The sequence below is a fragment of the Crocodylus porosus genome, unplaced genomic scaffold (assembly GCF_001723895.1).
Source record: "Crocodylus porosus isolate Cpor-Errol unplaced genomic scaffold, CroPor_comp1, whole genome shotgun sequence".
Classification (NCBI taxonomy): Eukaryota; Metazoa; Chordata; order Crocodylia; family Crocodylidae; genus Crocodylus; species Crocodylus porosus.
Genome location: NW_017728918.1, coordinates 84,799,909 through 84,806,619, shown reverse-complemented (window position 1 = coordinate 84,806,619; position 6,711 = coordinate 84,799,909). Strand labels below are relative to the sequence as shown.

Here is a 6,711-nt window from a genome sequence, read left to right as displayed (position 1 = left end):
TAATTAAAGAAAACCAGCATTAGTAAATGGGCTGAAATGTCCATTCGCTGCTTATGTAATAGATGCAAACCTCCTTCTCTATTGTGAAGGCCAATTAGGAGACAATTCTGTCCCTCAGTCTTACAAACAACATAGCTTACCTGTGAGTCTCCATTTCCTTTTGGAAAAGTAGGTAATTTTCAAACACCTATAGTTGTTCATCACCATTTTGAAAAGTCTTTTTATTTTTTTAAGTATATTTTTCTACTCTGGGGTCCTAGAACACTGAAGATTTTCTTGTATCCTTTTGTTGTTGCTATTGTTGTTTTATTTTACAGATTACACACCAGCATTAGACTTGATGTCATTGAAATGCTTGCAAATAATAAGATTTCTGTTCCCTTTCCTGCTGATATTATTATTAACTATGTATATAGTACTACAAACGGACACAGCACTTTACAAAATACAAAAGGAAGTATAGGTTGGATGAATGAACTGTAAGGTGGATAGAAAGCTGACTGGATTGTCAGGCTCAGTGGGTAGTGATCAATGGGTCGAGGTCTAGTTGGCAGCCAGCGGAGTACCCCAGGGGTAAGTCCTGGCACTGGTTTTGTTCAATAACTTTACTGACGATTTGGAAGATGACACCAACCTGTGGGGTGGAGTAGGGCTAGGATTCAGAGTGACCTAGACAAATTGGAGGATTGGGCCAAAAGAAATCTCATGAGCTTCAACGAGGACAAGGGCAAAGGACAAAAGAATCCCCTGCACCGCTACAGGCTTGGGAACAACTGGATAAGCAGCAGCTCTGCAGAAAAGGACCCATGGGTTACAGTGGATAATGAGCTAGATATGAGTCAGCAGTGCGCTCTAGTTGCCAAGAAGACTAATAGAATACTGGGCTGTATTAGTAGGAGAACTGCCAGAAGATTGAGGTATTTAATTATTTCCCTCTGTTCTGCACTGATGAGGCCACATCTGGAGTAATGTGTCCAGTTTTGGGCCCCCCAAAAGGCCCAAATAGAAGGGATGTGGATAAATTGGAGAGAGTCCAGCAGAGGCCAATGAAAATGGCTAGGGGTCTCAGCCACATGACTTATGAGGAGAGGCTGAGGAAACTGGACTTATTAGACTGCAGAAGAGAAGACTGAAGCGGGAATTGATAGCAGCCTTCAGCTACCTGAAGGGTGGTTCCAAAGAGGATGAAGCTAAACTGTTCTCAGTGGTGGCAGATGAGAGAACAAGAAGCAACGGTCTCAAGTTGCAGCAAGGCCTTGCTCTTCCAGAACATGATAAGAATGGAATCTTGAAGTATATATGAAGGAGACACTTGTCGTCCTGGCCAGAAACTGCCAAATATTATGTATTCTAACAAATAAGTAGCAATTATTTTTTGTCACAGATGCTCACTTTTTACTCATAGTGGAAGTATGTTCAAAAGGTTTCTTCCTACTGCTCTTTTCCATTTTAAGTGCATGATGATCTCATGAGGTGTGAGACTAGTAGCCCAGGCTACCATGGTGAAGAAAGATATGAGTAAGCTCAAGGGTTGATGGAATGATAAGAATTACATAGCGACTTTAGAAGTTTCAGAATTTGTTTCTGTTCCATATTGGAATGGAAAGAAAAACTTTCATAGAACTGTATTTATGTATTGTATTGATTTATTAGATTTATATTCTGCCCTATTCAAAAGGCTCACAGCACCTTACAGTAAATATACAAACAACCCATAGTTGGATTCCCTAACACCCCCACCCAAAACATGAAACCTCCAACTCCTTCCCCCCCCCCACAACTACCACTTTCCTGCCCAAACTCCCATACAAATAAACCCCATGGCCTTTCTTTACCATGCATTCCAGCTTCCATTTAGATCCATAAGACCTCTTCCTACTTCCTCCACTCCCTTCCCACCCATTTCCATTCCCCCACCTTGTTCTCAGGGGAAATCCCTCCACCTTCCCCCATGTCCCTTCTAAGCCTGCACCCCATATCCTCCCCATCCCCGCAACAAACACAACATTGAATTAATTTTAACAAAAAAGGAAAAGAAAGATCCTTCTTCCCCTCCTCAGTCAGTACTGAATGGTGCCTATAAACATCACCCTTCAGCAGTGCCTAAGCCTCAGAGTGGTACCTGCCCAGGGAGGGCTGTTGCCTTGATTGCATCTGCAACATAACTAGGACTTTCTTCCTTCTTTTGGACACCCAAGAGGGTGCCTGAGCCGGTGAGGAAGGGAGTGATGTCAGCAGTTCTTCATCTCAGGGTAGTCTACTAGTTCTGCAGTGCTTGCTGGGTGGTTGGGTCTTTCTCCCTTCCTTTGGGAAATGGAATCATGTACATCACTCTGTGGCCTGGTCTGTAAAAGACACAAGTCTGAGTTGATATTCTATTTGCTGCAGAAGAGGGTTTTTATCACAGTTCAGGGACTTAAACATGGTTCTTCCAGTCTCTTAGGCAGTAACTTAACCACCCAATGTTAGAGACTTTCATGCTTTGTTTACCCTTTTCTCAAGGGAAACATCATATTTCATCAAAAAATGTTCTTACAAGGGCCATGTGAGCTCTCTGACATAGTTCTATTCTCTTCCCTTTTGAACTAAAAAATCTGCAAGAGCAAACAGTCTTCCAAAGATTGCTGTAAAACAGGAAAGTACAAATTACAGCCTCTCATTTCAACAGTCTTATAGTGTGAGCACCAGAGGGAGAGTGTGGTTTCCATAAGAGTGGAGATTTCCAATAAAAAACAGGAAATTATTATCTACATGCTCAAAGCACACTTACCTGCAGCTCCCACAGACTCCAAATACAGCCAATTCTCTGTTACTACAATAAGGTAGTGTAGAGAACAAAGCAATCTCAGTTACAATGAAAATATTTTTTTCTTTTGAACTGGAGCTCATGGAGACTGTTTGACTCTTGGAGTTCCCCCTGCCTCCCTCGTATACAGGCTATCTCACACGTCTTAGTGACACAACACAAAGGGCAAGAGCCTCCAGTATGATAGGGCTGGCTTCACTAAAGCCAATTCTCTGTGTGTTGGGATCCTTTGGGACAACAGCATCATCATAACAGCTCCCATCTGGCTGAAGTTGGGTGAAAAATAGAAGTATTTCATGCAAAAATTGTCCCTGTTCCTTATTGAAATATATCAAAATTTCAACAAACTCTATACCATAGCTACTCTCCTTATGTCCTGGATTGAGCTGGGCAGCTCAGTAATTAGCTTGAATATGTTAAATAAAAAGATATTTCTAGTCATGGCTGACTGTGGGTGCATCTACACATGCCATTAATGTGACTGAATATACTCTGGCTCAATTTTAGCTGGAGTAAACTAATCCCTATGTCATGTCTACACCTGTGTCTAAGCACAGTAACTTACTGTGGCATAGGATAGTACCTCTGTCTGACAGGACTATCCTATGTCGGAGTAAATTAATTTACTGCACACTAATTGTGGTTCATATGTAGAAAGTGATGTTTTACTGCACATTAAATTAGTCTAATGAGCAGTAAACTGCATGTGTGACTTAAAGTAAGTTCTCTTGGGAACATAGAGTGTCCAGGAAGTGTGGCATCCTGGGAGACAGCCTGAGTGAGGCAGCAGGCAGGAAGAACTTCCTGCTGGCAGCTGCCTCACCCAGGCTATCTCCCAGGAAGACATCCTAGGATGTCACACAAGGTTAAACCCCAGACCTTTGCAAAGGCAGTAGCAAGACTGTTACTTCTTTATTGTAAGAAGCATTTTTATATGTGGTCCTGTAAATTAGTGCTTTTTCCACTTTCCAAGCCACATCAAGATACACCTGCTATTTCAGGCACAAGCTACAAAACTCAGCCAATAGCTATGGCTGTAAAAGTGTTAACATTGGACTTCACACCTTTAGCTTATTAAACCAGACACAAGTGGTAGCCATCTTGGCAGCTGCATGCATACACAACGTTTACAGGGATTCCATGTGTGCTCCTTTTCCAAAGAAGAAAACATCTTTCCTGCTTAAAACACACATGAATTTCAGGGGGCTGAAAGTTGTGGAAAAGATGTGTTGTATAGGAGAAAATATGGTGTTTGTTATTTGGTCTGTATTTTCTGCTGAGGTAGACACATTTCACCAGCTGGATCTCTAGTGTGTTATGCGTGATGCCATATTAAGATTTCATTTCTTGTTTCTATGTTTTCAGCTCAAACCTCCTGTGAAATAAGGCCATACATTTTAAAGATTGTCCTAAATATAATCATCATTTGAAATGGGATGTACCTATAATAAGTATCTATGGCTCTCTGTACCAGCAGATCTCATCTGATCAAGTTCACTCTAGTGTCAGCTGGTTGGTAGAGGTATGGTAATGAGAACTGAGTCATGTGTCACAAAAAGACAGTTATACCTACCAATTTTACTGATCTCACATCCAAAAAAGATTGTTTCAAGATACCATACTGAAGTGCCTATTGGATAAATCCTGCAAGTTGCCGAAATGCAGTTCCCACTGAAGTCAATGTTTACTGTGGGGAACTCGCTACATTACAGATTCGGATGAAGGCTAAAGTGATGAGCTGACTAAGGAATTGCCTTTTCTCACCTGTTCTATAATGTAGCAGCATACACAACAGAAGCAGCGCTTTCCTTGCTGATATCCTAGTCCCTTCTCCCTACTTTCCCCAGCAGTCTAAGGCTGTTAGCTGTTGTCTTTTTTCTCAGGATGGCCAGTTGTTGCTGTACCTTTAAATCTGACAGAGACTGCAGCCCTAAAATAGCAATTTTACAAATAGCTGCATCTTGCTACATTGTTCATTCATCTGGGAAGTCCCTAAGCTCCTACTCCCTAATTTTGTAGCCCGCTCATTCTTACTGAATGAATTTTGGGGAGATTGCTGAATCTTTCTGCCTTTTGGGGTTAGAGCAATTTTTCCAGTGTCCTGTTTCAGGAGTGCTGAACAGACTTGACTACAATATATTTGCAGTGTTGCACTACTCAGCCCATAACATGTCAAAAATCTTTGTATTTTTTGAAACAAGAAAATTGTCCTTAAAGTCTAAAAATTGTTACTGACTTTATTTATAGAAACTTTCATTTTAGGTTGTCATAGATTCATAGATTGTAAGGCCGGAAGGGATCTTGGAAGATCATCGGGTCCAGCCTCCTGCACCAAGCAGGAAAGATAACTGGGGTCAGGTGGCCCCAGCAAGGTGATTGTCTAGTCTCCTCTTGAAGATTTCCAGGGTAGGTGATTACACCATCTCTGGAGGGAGTTTATTCCACAGTCTGGACACCATGACTGTGAAGAAGTTTTTCCTAATGTTGAGCCCGAATCGATCTTCCAGGAGTTTGTGGCCATTACTCCTGGTTTTCCCTCAGGTGCCCTGGTGAAAACTTGCTCACCGAGCCCTTGATGTACTGTAAGCTGCTACCAGGTCCCACCCCAGCCTTCTTTTCTTCAGGCTGAAGAGTCCCAGATCCCTCAGCCTTTCATAGATTTCATAGACGTTAGGGCTGGAAGGGACCTTGGGAAATCATCAAGTCCAGCCTCCTGCCCCAAGGGCAGGAAGTCAGCTAGGGTCAAAGAATCCCAGCAAGATAAGTGTCCAAACACTTCATAAAAGAGTCCATAGGAGGTGCTTTCAGCACCTCTGGATGGAGCCAGTTCCAGGCCTTGGGGGCTTGGATAGTAAAGAAGTTTTTTCTTATGTCCAGCCTAAAACAATCTTGCAGGAGTTTGTGATTGTTGGACCTTGTCATCCCTTGGTGCACTCTGGTGAACAGATGTTCCCCCAGACCAAACCTCTAATGTACTTATAGGCTGCCACAGGGTCCCCTCTGAGCCTGTGCTTTTCCAGGCTGAAGAGTCTTCATAGACATTAGGGCTGGAAGGGACTTCAGAAGATCACTGAATCCAGCCCCCTGCCCCAGAGGCAGGAAGTCAGCTGGGGTCATAGAATCCCAGCAAGATAAACATCCAACCTTCTCTTGAAGGCATTCAAAGTAGGTGCCTGAACCACCTCTGATGGCAAGCTACTGCAGACTTTGGGGGCTCGAACAGTAAAGAAGTTCTTCCTATGTCCAGCCTGAAATGGTCTTGGAGGAGTTTATAATCATTGAACCTTGTCATCTCTTGGGGCGCTCTGGTGAACAAACGTTCCCCCAGATCCTGGTGAACACCTCTTATAAAGTTATAGGTGGCCAGCAGATCACTCCTGAGCCTGTGCTTTTCCAGGCTAAAGAGCCCCATGGCTCTCAGCCACTCATCATAAGGTCTGTTTTCCTGACCTCTGATCACATGCATGGCTCTCCTCTGGATTCTCTCAAGCTTTTCCACATCCTTCTTGAATTGTGGAGCCCAGAATTAGATGCAGTACTCCAGCTGCAGCCTCACCAAGGCTGAATACAGTGAGAGGTTGACAACCTGAGATTTACTTGGGAAGCATGTATGGATGCAAGCTAGAGTTTGGTTTGGTTTACCAGCTGTGACATTGCATTGGAACATGAGTGCCTGATTGGTGGGTAAGGCAGCGGCGGGTAATTCAAACCGCCTCCTTTTATAAACGGCGGTTTGACGTAGCTTCCGGCACTTGGAGGTCAGGAGCAGTGGGGAGAAGAGGGACACAGGCGCACGTGTGTCCTTCCCACACGTGTGCCTCCTTTCTGGACCCGGAGCGGAGGAGAGTGCAGCAGTAGCAGCGGCGGCGGCGAGCGGAGCAGCTGAGGGGGCAGCAGCAGCTGAT

At 43.7% G+C, this 6,711-nt stretch overlaps 1 long non-coding RNA gene across 2 annotated transcripts in view; it reads right to left on the bottom strand.

Annotated features, from left to right (window-relative positions):
• Nucleotides 1–1,919: 1,919 nt before the first annotated feature.
• LOC109312244 overlaps nucleotides 1,920–6,711 on the bottom strand; it is a 32,679-nt gene continuing 27,887 nt past the window's right edge. For both annotated transcript variants that reach the window (XR_002101774.1, XR_002101775.1), the window contains exon 4: nucleotides 1,920–2,345. This is a non-coding gene — a long non-coding RNA (uncharacterized LOC109312244). The remainder of the gene's footprint in view (nucleotides 2,346–6,711) is intronic.